Source organism: Ursus arctos, unplaced genomic scaffold, assembly GCF_023065955.2.
Source record: "Ursus arctos isolate Adak ecotype North America unplaced genomic scaffold, UrsArc2.0 scaffold_23, whole genome shotgun sequence".
Lineage (NCBI taxonomy): Eukaryota > Metazoa > Chordata > Mammalia > Carnivora > Ursidae > Ursus > Ursus arctos.
This window is the reverse complement of record NW_026622908.1, coordinates 3,558,925-3,574,884: the sequence shown is the minus strand read 5'-3', so window position 1 is coordinate 3,574,884 and position 15,960 is coordinate 3,558,925.

Below are 15,960 nucleotides of genomic sequence, written 5' to 3'. Positions count from 1 at the left end.
CTCTAATTTCCCTACTCAGGTTCCCCCACCTCCCACCCCTGGTTTTTATCTTTTAGCACGGATTCCTAAGGATCACGTCTTGGCCACCATAAGTCACTTATTGGTCAAAGGTTGTGCTTTATTTCCCTTAGCCACTTAGACTTTTTTTTTAAACCTTTTACTAATGTGTGTGGTTTGTAATCTATCACAATTCAGGAAGTTTACATGTTTCTACCACTCGCAGCCAGGGACAGGTAACTTAGAAATTCCTTCTCGGGTCAGTCCTGGGAGGGTGTTGTCATGTGCACCACACATTCTTCCAAATTGCCAGGTTGAGTGTGGTTTTATTTTCAAGCTTGACTTCTTAGGAGTTGTCTCTGGGGCAGAGCAGCTTACTGTGCGTTCCGTGTCCGGGCAGGTGTTTTATTCACTCCCCTTGTTCTGTCGAAGCTTCACCCTGTGTCCATGGGTCTACGGGTGGTTGGGGGAACGCCTTCCGGTCTGCCACATGTCTACTTTTGGTTGCTCCTGCAGGGGTGCAACGGTGCCCATGCCCACAGCCTTCCTGACACCAGCGTTGATTATGGTCCCAGAGGCCTCTTTGTGGCTCTTTCCATGGCACTCCCCATTAAACCTCCGTCTGCTCGGCTCTTGGGCTCTTGCAATGGAGCTACCAGCTTCCTCTTCATTTTTCTCCACCTGATCTTCGTGATTTTCAACCACCTTCTTGGGCATGGCATTCTCCACTCTGTTCCAAACACTCGGTTCCCTTATGCTGACCTGCGGAGTTCTTTATCCCATACTCTACCTCTCCGCCTGGGCAGAACCCCTGGGCCACTGTGCTGGAATTGGGGATAGAGGTCTACTTTTATTTTGGTGACACCTGGCTGTATGAGAGGATACTGGGGCTGGGGGCTGGAGGACGGGGGAGAGTCAATCCCTTGTCTTTGTAGCTTGACCCTCCAGACATGGAAATTCTGCTTGTGGAGTACATGTAGTTGGGTGAATGTGGGAGGTGAATGGAGCCCCAGTATGCTCGGCCTTTCATGCTTGGGGTAGAGTTTCTGTTCTGTGAGTGGGTGCTGGATAGAAAAAGGGAGTCTGGTCCTCTTGGCTATGCCTGCCTGGAATAGCGCTTCTGCAATACAGGGTTGGTGAGAGGAGCGGTGGTGGATGAGAAACCCCAGCAGCATGCCCTTAACTGGACTGAACCTATGATTCCAGACTGGGAAAAACAGGGAGAGGGTTGCCTCATTTTCCGGACTCTTTCTTGACAGGTGTTTCTCTGTGTGAGTTTGAAAACCTGGGGTACAGCTTATATAACATGGTGTTGGGAGTGAGTAAAGGAGTGAATGGTGGCTCAATATTTTTACCAAGATTTAATAAATTTTCTTAAATGAACGCTTCTCCATTTGTTGTATGTCTTTAGGACAATTTCCAGAGACTTTGAACTGTTGTTTTCTTAAACTAATTTTCTCCAGTTAAATTGTTGTTTTGCCGGGGAGAGGGTCCACTGAGCTCTTTGCCATTCTGGAAGTCCCACCTCCAAAATGATCTATTAAAAAATGAAAACCTGTCAATGATTTTCCTGCTCTGAAACTATACCTTCTCTCTAACTTAAAGCAGTTTAATGAATTTATTGATTTTTCATTGCTTTTATTTTTTTTATTTTTTTAAAAGATTTTTATTTATTTATTTATTTGACAGAGATAGACAGCCAGCGAGAGAGGGAAAACAAGCAGGGGGAGTGGGAGAGGAAGAGGCAGGCTCCCAGCGGAGGAGCCCGATGTGGGACTTGATCCCGGAACGCTGGGATTACGCCCTGAGCCGAAGGCAGACGCCTAACGACTGCGCTACTCAGGTGCCCCGATTTTTCATTGCTTTTAGAATAAAACCTAAAATTCTTAATTTGACCAACTTATGTGATCTAGCCTTTCTTTCTTTCTTTCTTTCTTTCTTTCTTTCTTCCTCTTTCTTTCTTTCTTTCTTTCTTTCTTTCTTAAGATTTTATTTATTTATTTGTCAGAGAGAGAGCACAAACAGGGGGAGGGGGAGAGGGAGTGGGAGAAGCAGGCTCCTCGCTGAGCAAGGAGCCTGATGTGGGGCTCAATCCCAGGACTCTGGGATCATGACCTGAGCTGAAGGCAGACGCTTGACCAACTGAGCCACCCAGGCATCCTCTAGCCTATCTTTCTAACCTCAATTTGAGTCAGTTGTGTCCCACTGGCCACACAAGATCTCTCCCAGTTCCTCAAACATGTCAAGGTCTCTTCTGCCTTAAGACCTACCCATATACCTTTCATGTGCTTGGAAATCTGTGTGTGTTTGTTAGTTCGTTCGTTCTTTCTTTCTTTCTTTCTTTCTTTCTTTCTTTCTTTCTTTCTTTCTTTCTCTCCTTCCTCCCTCCCTCCCTCCCCCTCCTTTTCTTCCTTCCTTCCTTTCTTTCCTTCTTTTTCTTTCTTCCTCCTTCTCTTTTCTTTTTTCTTTTCTTTTCTTTCTTTTCTTCTTCCTTCCTCCCTCCCTTCCCCTTCCTTCCTTCCTTCCTTCCTTCCTTCCTTCCTTCCTTCCTTCCTTCCTTCCTTTTTCTTCTTTCTTTCTTTCTTTCTTTCTTTCTTTCTTTCTTTCTTTCTTTCTTTCTTTCTTTCTTTCCATTTCAATTCCAGTATAGTTAATATGCAGTTTTAAAGTAGTATCAGGGGGTGCCTGGGTGGCTCAATTGATTAAGGGTCTGACTTTTGGTTTTGGTTCAGGTTGTGACCTCAGGGTCATGAGATCAAGGCCCATTTCAGGCTCCTCATTCATCATGGAGTCTGCTTGAGATTCTCTCTCTTCCTCACCCTCTGTCCCTCTCCCCCTCAAAGAAGTAAGTATAATCTTTAAAAAAATAGTTTCAGGTGTACAATGCAGTGATTCAACAATTCTACCTATATATCACTCAGTGCTCATCAAGGTAAGTGTACTCTTAATCCCCTTCACCTATTTTACCTACCCACTTCCTCTCTGGTAACCATCAGTTTGTTCTCTATATTTAAGGGTCTGTTTCTTTGTCTCCTTTTTTCCCCCTTTGTTCATTTGTTTTGTTTCTTAAATTCCACATATGAGTGAAATCATATGGTATTTGTATTTCTCTGACTGGCTTCTTTTGCTTACATAATACTCTCTAGCTCCATCCATGCTGTTGCAGAGAGCAGGATTTCATTTTTTATGGTTGAGTAGTATTCCACTGTGTGTGTGTGTGTGTGTGTGTACACCTACACACACCACATCTTCTTTATTCATTCATCTATCGATGGACACGTGAGCTGCTTCCATAATTTAGTATTGTTAATAACGCTGCAATAAACATAGGGGTGCATATATCCTTTCAAATTAGTGGTTTTTTGGGAGGGGGTAAATACCCAGTAGTGTGACAACTAGATCGTAGGGTAGATGTATTTCTTAATTTTTTGTGAAACCTCCATACTCTTTTCCACAGTGGCTGCACTGGTTTGCATTCCCAGCAACAGTGTACAAGGTTACTTTTTCTCTACATCCTTGTAAACACTTGTGTTTTTTATTTTAGCTGTTCTGACAAGAGTGAAGTGATGTCTCATTGTAGTTTTGATTTGCCTTTCCCTGATGATCAGTGATGTTGAGCAACTCTTCATGTGTCTGTTGGCCATCTGTATGCCTTCTTTGGAGAAATGTTTGTTCCTGTCTTCTGCCCATTTTTTATTTTATTTTTAAAAAAGATTTATTTATTTATTTACTTACTTACTTACTTGCTTACTTATTTGAGAGAGAGAGCTCAAGCAGGGGGAAGAACAGAGGTGGAGGGAGAGGGAGAAGGAAAGAATCTCCAGCAGACTCTGTACTGAGTGCGGAGCCTGACATGAGGCTTGATCTCATGACTCTGAGATCGTGACCTGTGCTGAAACCAAGAATTGGACACTTAACCAATGAGCCACCCAGGCACCCTCCTTCTGCCTATTTTTTAATTGGATTATTTATTTTGGGGGTGTTGAGTTGTATAAGTTCTTTTTAAAAAATATTTATTTATTTATTTGACAGAGAAAGAGAGAGAGAGAGCAAGTGCACAAGCCGGGGGAGCAGCAGGCAGAGGGAGAGGGAGAAACAGACTTCTGGCTGAGCAGGGAGCCAGGATGTGGGGCTTAATCCCAGGACTCTGGGTTCATGACCTGAGCTGAAGGCAGACACTTAACCAACTGAGCCACCCAGGCGCCCCATTGAACTGTATAAGTTCTTTATATATTTTAGATACTAACTTTCTATTGGATATGTCATCTTCTTCCATTCAGTAGATCATCTTTTAGTTTTTTTGCTTGTTTTCTTCGCTGTGTAGAAGTTTTTTATTTTAATGTAGTCCTAATAATTTATTTTCACTTTTGTTTTCCTTTCCTCAGGAGACATCTAGAAAATTGTTACAGCTGATATCAGAGAAATTACTGCCTGTGCTCTCTTCTAGAATTTTTATAGATTCAGGTCTCTTATTTAGGTCTTTAATCCATTTTGGGTTTATTTTTGTGTATCGTGTAAAAAAGTGGTTCAGTTTCATTCTTTTGCATGTAGCTGTCCCGTTTTCTGAACAGTTTGTTCAAGAGACTATCTTTTTCCCATTGATATTATTTCTTGCTTTGTTGAAGACTAATTCACCATAAAATCATGGGTTTATTTCTGGGCTTTCCATTCTGTTCTTTTGATCTCTGTGCCTATTTTTGTGCCAGTACCATACTGTTTTGATTACTACAGCTTTGTAGTATAACTTGGAATCTGGGATTGTGATGTTTCCAGCATTGTTTTTCTTTTCCAAGATTGCTTTGGCTATTTGGAGGTTTTTTGTTTTTGTTTTTGTTTTTGTGGTTCTATACAAATTTTAGTATTATTTGTTCTAGTTCTGCGAAAAATGCTGTTGGTATTTGGATAGGGATTGCATTAAGTCTGTAGATTGTTTGGGGTCATGTGAACATTTTAACAATGTTGGTTCTTCCTATCCATAAGCATGGAATATCTTTCCGTTTGCTTGTGTTGTCTTCAATTTCTTTCATCAGTGTTTTATAGTTTTCAGAGTACAGGTCTTTCACCTCCTTAGTTAAGTTTATTCCCATGTATTGTATTATTTTTTGTGTGCAATTGCCATTGGGATTGTTTTCTTACTTTCTTTTTCTGTTACTTCATTATTAGTGTATAGAAATGCAATGGATTTCTGTACATTTATTGTGCAACTTAACTGAATTTATCAGTTCTAGTAGTTTTTTGGTGGAATCTCCAGGGTTTTCTATATATAGTATCATGTCATCTGCAAATAGTGGAAGTTTTATTACTTTACCAATTTGGATGCCTTTTATTCCTTTTTCTTTTCTGATTTCTGTGGCTGGGTATGTCAGCCTTTCTTTACTTGGCTAATTTCTATTCCATTGTCGAGAGCTCAGCCTAAGCCACCACACTTCAGCAAAGTCCTTTCTTTGTGTCCTGACATGAGTAAGTCTAATGCTCCACCTGAACCTAGAACTTTCCTTTCCATACCTGTAGTACTTTAATTTGTTGTTATGAGTTGTTCATTATTCAATAATGTTTCCTTCTCTGATTGTGGGTTCCCCAAGGAATTGTTTTCTCTTGTGCTTTCCCAAAGACCTCAAAAAAGACTTGACTGATAACTGAACAATCTACTACAGAGCCTTTGAACAGAGAGAACGATGCTAGAGTATCCTATAGGATAAAGTGCGAGAAGAATACAACGATTACTAATACTTGTTTTTTGCTTTTCATCTCTTCAACATTTATGCAATTATTCTAGGGAAATTATATTTTGGTCAGGGCAGATAGATTCTTTTGTAGTTTGGATGTCCAGTTCAGGCACCCTTAAGTCAATGAGATGGCGGTAGGATGCTTCTTCTAGTAACTCCAATACAAACAGCGAACTTTCCACTTCCCTTTTTTCCTCTGGTCTCTCTCTGAAGTCAAAGACATCCTGGCTGAGAGACACTTGTGGAGGCCAACACAGGGAATATGCTGACTCATGTCCCCCCCCACCCCCATCTTCCTTTTGTCTCATGTAGAATTATGAAAACATGTCTGTCTTGTTTATTGGCACAAGTAGACACTTAATAAATCTTTTTATTTCTTTTTCAGTACATGGATAATTGTTTTAGTCAGTTACATAGCTGTGGGCAATTAGACTTCCTCCCACTGTTTTCTAGCTCTTTCCCAGTTATGTCTGGAAAATTCCTCAGTAATAATCTTGGTTCTATTTAGCTCACAGCTCCCAAATGGCCATACCCATGCCCATCAGTGCACCAAATTGTTGGTAGTGTACCTGTATCAAGGAAAAGAGAAATAGTGCATTCAGAAGTGAAAGTACTCACAACTAAAAGTAGTGTAACTCTCTGAGTGCCTTGACAGCACCCAGAAGTCCCTTTCAGACTCTCTGCAAATGTTGCCAACATGTTTCTTTTTATCCTTTTCTAAATAAACCCCAACAAATAAATGGTGGTTGAATGAATGAATGAATGAACAATACCTGCATATCTTCAGTGACCAGCAAAATAACTAAGAAGAATTTTCTTACTGAATTTTGTTGCTTTAGTTTTCTTCAACCATCACGTGTGTAGCCACAGAATGCTTCTCCCTTCCCTAGATTTCCTGGGGTAGGGGTGTAGCCTCTGTGTGCCGTTGTTTCTGCCTATGGGAGACAAGATCTGTGTTCTAAACAACTGACTTACAAGTGGACTTCTGGAATGCAGCTGGCTCTGAATTTCAGAACTGTCTGTATAATACTAAGATACCCAGAGTAATTTCTTTAGGTTTTCTTTACGTGATCTTTTTGTTGTATTTCCATTTAAAATTATTATTTAATAAAACACAGAAGCTGAATTGGTTAAGCATCCAACCTGGTTTTGGCCCAGCAGACTCCCCATGATCTCAAGGTCATGATCTCAGGGTCATGATCTCAGGGTTGTGAGACTGAGCCCTGTATCAGTCTCCACGTTCAGCAGGGAGTCTGCTTGGGTTTCTCTCTTCCTTTCCCTCTACCCCTACCCACCTCCCCCACATGAATAAGTAAAACTTTAAAAAAGCAGAAAATATAGAAGCCAATGGACTGTAACAATTCTCGTTTATCTGTCACTCCATGGTCCATGCTGTAGCTCAGTTGATCGTCACAGTGCTTGGCCCAGACTAGGCAACTATCAAATGAATGGAGGGATGGTTGGATAAATGAAAGAAAGGATAAACAAATGAATATCACATGGAGCATAATTGAAGGGGTTGGAAATTTTAGATTAGAGAACATTTAGATAAAATGCGATAGTTTCTCCGCCTATTTGAAGGTCTGGGTTTTGTTTGTTTTTGAAATGCAACAGGTTTATGAGGCAGAACCAAGACCAAGGCACAAAGGTTTGTCTCATTCCAACAAGCACTCTCTGAAGCCTACCATGGGATTTGTTTGACCCACTGAAAACAGAATCACTAAACAGTACAGTTGTGCTTTGCTGCTTTGAGGTGAGTGGGGATCTATGGTAGCAACAAGGTTTCTAAAGAGGAAGTGCTATTGTTAGGAAAGGGGGACTGGATATGTCTAGAAATTGAGTTTGCACCATTAGTTCAATTTTGACTTAAGCTGTGTTCCTGTTTGGAGTGCCTGGGGAAAAACCGATGATGATGATGATGGTGGTGGTGGTGATAATGATGGTGGTGATGATGGTGATGGTGATGATGGTGATGGTGATGATGGTGATGGTGGTGATAATGATGGTGGTGATGATGGTGATGGTGATGATGGTGATGGTGATGGTGGTGATGATGGTGATGATGATGATGGTGATGATGGTGATGGTGATGGTGATGGTGATGGTGGTGATGATGATGATGGTGATGATGGTGATGGTGATGGTGATGGTGATGATGGTGATGATGATGGTGATGATGGTGATGATGATGGTGATGATGATGGTGATGATGATGGTGGTGATGGTGGTGATGATGATGATGGTGATGATGGTGATGGTGATGATGGTGATGATGATGGTGATGATGGTGATGGTGATGATGATGATGATGATGGTGATGATGGTGAGATGATGGTGATGATGGTGATGGTGGTGATGATGATGGTGATGACGGTGATGATGTGTGTGTGTGTGTGTGTGTGTGTGTGTGTGTTTATGTGTGTGTGCAAGCTCACGCACATGTGTGGGTGGTGCAGTGGGGCTGCCTGTTGGCACCATCACTTAGACAGGTTACTATTTAATGCTCTATGAATCTGTCCCCTGAAAACCTTTACTTATTTTTTTTTGAAGATTTTATTTTTAAGTAATCTCTACACCCAATGTGTAGACTCACACCCCCGAGATCAAGCTGAGTTAGGCACCCCCAAAACCTTTCTTAAGGCAACATGGATGATTTTGCTTTCTAGGTAAAGGTCAGGAAGTTCCTGGAAAGCAAGATAAAAATTAGTATTTTGAGGGGCACCTGGGTGGCTCAGTCGGTTAAAGCGCCCCTCTCTTGGTTTCAGCTCAGGTCATTAACTCAGGGTCCTGAGATCATGTATGTCCCACATTGGGCTCTGAGCCTGGTGGGGTGTCTGCTTCCTTTCCCTCCCTCTACCCACCTCCCCCTTGTAGGTGGATGTGTGTGCACATGTGCTTTCTCTAAGATGAATAAATACATCTTAAAAAAAAATCAGTATTTTGAGAACTTTTTTCCTACCCTCAAAAGCAACTTGCTAAATAATTTCTTGCCTTTAATAGAATTTCTGCAATAGTACAATCAGAAATAACCCTACTTTAAAAAAGAAAAAGAGGAAAAGAAATCACCCTACTTTGGTAGGTGTCCTGATGGATCTTGTGTGGACGTTGTGGTCCCCACACGTGTGGGTTCTGAAAGGGCTGACTTACAGCCACTGTCTTAGGAAAGCCGAGCCTTTGCTAAGGGGCCTCCGGTATGGCTTGGCCCAAAGTGTTCGAATTAACTTGAGGTGTGGGAAGCGGGCTCTTTTCCTACTTCTATTAATACCCCAAGGTCCTTGGAAGGCCCGTAATCCCCCAGTTCCAAGTGTGAAATGCAGGCAGGGAAGCTGGGGGTTGTCACATGCCAGCAGCAGAGCCAGCAAGCAACGGGCTGGCTGGGAGCCTGTGAGAATGTCCAGGGCAGGACTGAAAGGAAACATCAGATAAGAGGACCCGATCGCGCGGGTGTTCAGCAGCATGGGACAGGCACTGGGATCACATGAACTCTCTCTTGGTAGGAGGCTTTCTCCAAGCGCCTCCTTGCCCCTGGAGAATTCCAAACCTCCACAAAGGGGAAGCTCACAGCTTTCAGGACCTGGGATTTCCCTTCAGGAGGCGTTTGCCCCTCAGCTAGCAGATAAGGCCATGGGCTCTGCCACCCTTCCACTCAGAGGAAGTCTTGCTTGTCCCCCGTGGCCTGCCCTGCCGTTCCTGGTTTAGGGAGTGGAGGCCAAGGAAACGCATGCATAAGAAGTTTTGTGTCCACATTTTCCTCACTCCACCTGGGGGCCCCAGGTCTGACTAGCATGCATGTGCCTGTGGGATTATGACCAGAAGTGTGTAATCAGAGATGCCCAGGAAATCTGGCATTCATTGTGGCCAGTGCTTGGAGCAGTGAGGTCCCAGCTGTGATGGTCCCCACAGTCCTCACAGCTGCCTTTGCTGATGCTGCCGTCCACGTTGGTTCATTCCAAATGACATTCAGATGACAGTGGGACTCTGTGACGATGCCAGAGACCCTGTGGGGGCCCACTGAATAATCAAGACTTGATGCAATCCCAACTTCAGTTAGGGTTTTCAGGGAGGATGCTTTCCAAAAGCAGTGTTGGCAGTGGGAGGCCATGTTTGGTCTTTGAGATTAGCAATATATATATATATTTTTCTCAGTAGGCTCCACGCTAGGCATGGAGCCTAACATGGGGCTTGAACTCACCACCCTGAGATCGAGAGTCTCATGCTCAACTGACTGAGCCAGCCAGGGGCTGAGCAATATATTTTTTTAAATGATCATATTTGCTTTGGTGGACGGTGAGGGTGAGGCTGAGGTGGGTACAGCAGGTAGGAGTATATGTTCATGAAACTTTTATGAAAAGGAGTTCGCCAGTTTGTATAAGGAAGCGGCCTTAAAACAACGAGGCAGATTTCAGGGCAGCTCCGTTGCACACATTCTGCCTCGCGTTGCACTTTGACCCAGTAATTCCCTCCGTATAACAGTCTCCTCTCGGGAAACTATCAGCTGTAGGGACAAAGATTTGTGATGTTTTTGTCAGTATTGTGATTGCCCAAATGTGGAAATTGACTTCAGCGTCGAATTGTAAAGGAATGGGTAAATCCGTCACATTCAACATTAAATTAGTCACATAAACTCACATACTAGGTCTCTACAAACAAACGAAACGATCTATGTGGAGAGAATACATAGTTCACAGAGAAGAAAGTACAGTTCCCCTTAAAAACACAAGAAGCCATCTAGGAGGCCCACATACTCTGCAGGCAGGAAGGAAAACTCCTCAGCCTTCTTGCAAGATGATTGGCAATTTCTACCAAATTTTCAATGCATAAACATTTAGACTCAGCAATTCTACTTTTAGGAATTTATCTGCAGATACCTTCGCATTTGTGTCTAATGATTTGTATTTAGATGACAAGAGCTGGGGGCAACCCCAACATCTACCAGTAAAGCATTGGGTAGAAATGGTGGGTACACTTAGGAAGCATAGTGCCCTCTGCAGCTGTTAATGAGAACGAGGGAGTTCACTTAGTTCACGACTGCACGGAGCTATATGCTAAATAGATTAAATGAGAAAAGTATGGCACGTGTGTGTGTGTGTGTGTGTGTGTGTGTGTGTGTGTGTTTAAATTTAGAGACTATCTCAAGAATAACATAAAAAGTTATTAATAGCTTCTTTGGGGAATAGGAAGGAAAGGAAAACTTATTATTTGCGTTAGGTTCTTTGATATTTTTCAAACTGTGTACCATGCAGGTGTATATATGCCATTTATAAATTAATAGAAAATAAAAGAAAATTTAAAAGCAAAAAAGAAATAGAAATATCTTTAAAAATTACTGGGAAAATGCTCACAGAATAAAAATGAAAAAAAAAAAAAAAACCAACCCCACCATATGTAAGGTGTGATCTCATTTGTTTTTTTGTTTTGGTTTTTTTTAGGGGGGGAGGGGCAGGGGGAGAGAGAGAATCCTAAGCAGGCTCCACACTCAGTGCGGAGCCCCATGTTGGACTCGATTTCACGACCCTGAGATCATGACTTGAGTCAAAATCAAGAATTGGACGCTTAACTGACTGAGCCACCCAGACGCCCTGTACCTTTGTTTTTAAAATAATGAACATAGAAAAAAAGACTGAAAGGAACACACTGAAATGACACAGAATGATACGTAAAGGTTTTTTTCTTAGTATTTCTTTTTTTCCCCAGATTTTAGGCAATGACTACATATATTATTTCCGTAATCAGAACAAAAAAAGACAACTCATCTCTGGTTAATGAGTTTAAGGGAAACTTACTTTCTTTATCATTCTTTTTGTCATTTTTTTCATAGTGGCGTTGTACTATTTTAAATATGAAAGAAAAAAAAAGAATAAAAACTCTGATTTGGAACCCTAGATCAGAGTTTTCGAAAACGATGTTTGGGGCTCCTGAGCAGCTCCCTGCGGAGTGAGAGGCATCTATCCCTGGCCAGTCTCTAGCCAGGCTGGGCTCGGCCACCTGGTGACTACCCACTGGTCCTGGAGAGCAGGGGAGAGAGCTCTCCCTTTCTCAGTGCTGGGTACCACTGTTTCCCAAGCAACGACCTCTCTGTTCAAGCAGCCACGCTTGCTGCTGCAGAGGGACCCTGGGAGCGAGAAGTGGCGCAGAGAGAGGTGGGAGGAGCCAGAAAAGCAGCGGCCAAGGGAGCAAGCCAGGCACAGAGCTGGTTTCAGGCTGCGAACATCTGGGGCATATGGAACTCATCGTAACTCATGCTCTTGTGCTTTCCCAGGTTGCTTGAGGTTTCCTGAGTATCTCCTGTTCTGGAATTCTTTGCCTGCTCTGTCTTCCTAGCGTTCTTCCACAGACCGTGAGTGTCTAAGGATGTGAAATTCCCGGCACGGAAGCCTGGCCTGTCAGAATAGCTGTTTTCCTATCAAATAGCAGCCTTTGTGAAAACAAAGGGCAGAGGAAAGACAATTCTCGGGTACTAATCTGAGGTGGCTGCCATGAACTGTTGTCTAGGTTGTATACTGCCACGTCTTCCATTCATAAAGTAGACATAATTAATTTGCATATTTAGTACAACAATTTTTTTTGGCCGTAAATTGCTTAACGAAGTTAGTGTACTATGACAATTTTCAGGCGTATAGAAGAAAAGTGTCTTGAGAAGGGACACTTTTCGTCTAGATGGTTATTTGGGTCAGTAGCAGCCTTGCTGGCAAATGCAGAATTTTAATTCAGGGGCCACCTCTCGCCCTTGTGCACAAACCAGCCCAATCTGCTGTGAAACTCCTGGAGGTGAGCGCGGGTGACTGGACATTAGTAAAAAGATAGTTTCAGCTGCGTATTTACAAATGCTGAGAAAGAGGCAGAACCATAGGTCTTTTTTGCATCTTTGAATGTTCATAGGAGAGGCTGTCAGCTCTGCCCTCACACTTGGATTTCTGGCTTCCCCAGTCATGAGAACTGCATGCTGATGTGAGGATTTCAAAGCACTTATTGAGACCTCAGGGCTCTATTAAGCAGAAATTGCTGCCTGACTCGGCAAGCTTCAGTAACTTGGTCGCTATGGTGTTTAATCCTGACTCACGGACCCACGCGCTCCCTCCCAGATTGCAGAACATAGATTCTGCGATTGGCCACATCTGACTGCTCACATCCTTTGCACTGTGTGTGAGTATGTGTGTTTGTACAAGCGTGCGTGCAAGCTCACTCGTGTGTATAATGAATGCACACTGGCTCCCCTCTAACGTTCTCATGGAAACACTGATACAAATTACTTTGGCCACAGTCGGTTTCAAGGTGGGAGAAACCCGTTTGTTCTGCTGAGATAAATACAGCAACCTTGGGTTGCCATGTTTGGGAAGGGAGGGGTGTTAGCAACCAGGGCCCTCGTCTGGGAGTGGCCCCATGGTCCGAGGGCCTCTTTCTCTCTCTCTCTTCCCTCTTTGCTCTCCACCTCCCAATAAGCTACTAGCAGAAGGAGCAGGGAGTAACCGAAATGCCTGGTTCCCCTACTGCCCTTCTACCCCCTCTACAGAGAGGCCTGAAACTCCTTCTCTCGCAGACCCTTCTAGGGCTCGCACCTGAGCAACCCGCAGCCCGCTCGCTGAATTCTGTAGCCCTGTATCTTTTGCTGGTTGCTGTATATCTACGAGGAGGAGTCCAGTAATCTCCCAAAGTGATCCCATTAGCCACTCTCCTCATTTATGTCTGCCTTCTTCTCCTGCCCTATGCGCTCTCTGGGCGCAGTGGCTGTGAGTGTGCCGCCCAGAACTCCAATCACTGCGGCTGTAACGGACCAAAGGCCCCGCCTCTGCGCTCTGAAACCCACCTCTGCGTGGGCGCGCGGTGACCGCGCTTCCCGTGCGCGGCTCCCGGGAATGACCGAGCCTGGCAAAGACACTAGGGCACCTCCATTCCTGCTTGCTGAGGGACGTCTCTGACAACTGACCTGGGCTTACAGGCCCCCTGATGGCCTTGCAGAGTCTCCCATAGACTGCATGGCAGTTGCATGCTTTTGTCCCCACTTTGCTCCCTCCCTCCAGCACGTGGGGGGTCTCTTGCATTTGCGATCTGTGGCTCTCCCAGGTTTTCACAGCTCCTTCTCTATTTTCTTAAGAGAAGAATCTTTGCATGTTTAGTTCCATCTTGGCATCTCTTTCTCAAGGACCCATTCTAACAGAAGTAGTCCTATGAGTGGGGTAATAGCACTATCGGCCCTTTTCATCTCGGGAGGACCGGCTTCTCGTCCTCATGGGAATAGATGCTTGTTCTGCAGGTGGGTTTGCCTTCCTAGCCTCCGGATGGTGTGGTAAGTGATATGGTCAGGGTTTGCTCTGCCAGAGGACACAGCAAGGGTCCTATGAAGTATGGGGCATTAACATCAAGACCCTCTTTCATCAAAAGACACCTTTAAGAAATTGAAAAAATAAAATCCACACAATGGGAAAAGATATACTACACGCATCTGTATGTATGTGACCTGTGTATGAAATATATATATTCTTACAAGGCAATAAGAAAAACAGGGATAGCTCATAGAAAAATGGGCACAGGACTTGAATAGGCACCTTGCACAAGAATATCAGTGTGGTCAGTTAACATTTGAAATGATGTTAAACTCCACTAGTCATTTGGAAAATGTAAATTAAAGTCTCAGTGTGATGCCATTAGAAACAGCTAAAAGGAAAACACCAGACAATACCAAGTGTGGACAAGTCACTGGAGTCGAGAAACCAGAACTCTCACTCTGCTGGTGGAAGCTTATACTGGAGTAACTATTTTGGAAGACTGTCTGACGGTATCTACTAAATTGTATATATGCATTTCCCATGACCAGCAATGCTGTGTGTACGTAAGTTCACCAAAAGAGAGTAAGAACGTTCCTGGGGCACTATTCATAATGCCAAAAGTAAGTCATGATGCAAATGATAGAAGAATGGGTGGGTAAACTCTGTTTGTATGTTCGTGCAGAATACAGCAGTGGGGAGTGACAAACGACACGGACGCTCGCGCAGACCACACTGAATGAACAAAAGACACAAAGCGCAAGGGGAGATTCTCTTTGTAAAGTGCTTAAAAGCCAACAAAACTCCCCCGGACTGTTAGAAATCAGGAGACTGGTTCTCCTTGGAGGGTGAACAGTGACTGGACTGGCCAAGAGGGTGGCCTCTGGGGGTGGTGGCAAGTTATGTTTCATGATCAGAGTGCTAATTCCTCAGGCGTGTTCACTTTATCAAAGTCATCAAGCTGTACTAGGATTGGTGCAACTTTTCTGGAGGAATGTTTTGGTAAAATTGACCCCAATTTTTACTTTTTTCCTCAATATTTTCGTTACAACAGTTCAGAAGATACGGACTAAAGAAAGACTATCCACTTTGAACATTTCAAGGATGATCTTGGGCTTTTCTAGTATATGCTCAGATGTCCTCTCCCGAGCCTCCTTCAGATAAAATCAGGACCATGTTCTAGGTGCTGTTCTGAAACTGCTTTTTGCAATGTCGATTATATGCTCAACTACAAACACTGTAGCCAGCATTCCACGTCATTGACATTCTTCCACAGCGTTTAAAGAGCTGCTAGTTGCCCATTGAGTTGGACTCGCATTATCTGTACAAGAATTCATTTTTCAGGGGCACCTGGATGGCACAGGGGTTAAGCATCTGCCTTCGGCTCAGGGCGTGATCCTGGCGTTATGGGATCGAGCCCCACATCAGGCTCCTCCGCTATGAGCCTGCTTCTTCCTCTCCCACTCCCCCTGCTTGTGTTCCCTCTCTCGCTGGCTGTCTCTATCTCTGTCGAATAAATAAATAAAATCTTAAAAAAAAAAAAAGAATTCATTTTTCAAGTTTAAGGTTTTCCAGTCTTTCAGTATTATAAGCAACAACGTGATGGTCATTCCTGTAGCTGCATCTTTGCCCCACGTCCATGGTTATGTCTTTAGACTCCAGTCCTAGAATTGTGTGTCTGGATATAAAGGGCGAGTACACCCTTGAGGTTGAGACATCCCATGGTTAATTTTTTTAACAACCAAATAATAGTTTGCACGGAATGCGTGTTTCGAAATGGGCCCCTGTCCCTGTCAGGTGGCTCTTGGCAACCTTAGGGCAACAACAGTGAAGACCATGACACTGTTAATAATGACCATGGTGCCATTTATATCATTTATTTTCCCTGGCTAGGCGGGTGTGAATAGCTGGGTTGTACAGATAAGAAGACAGGTTCAAGTGAAAGACCTGATTCAGGTTGTCTTAGAGGAGCGCTG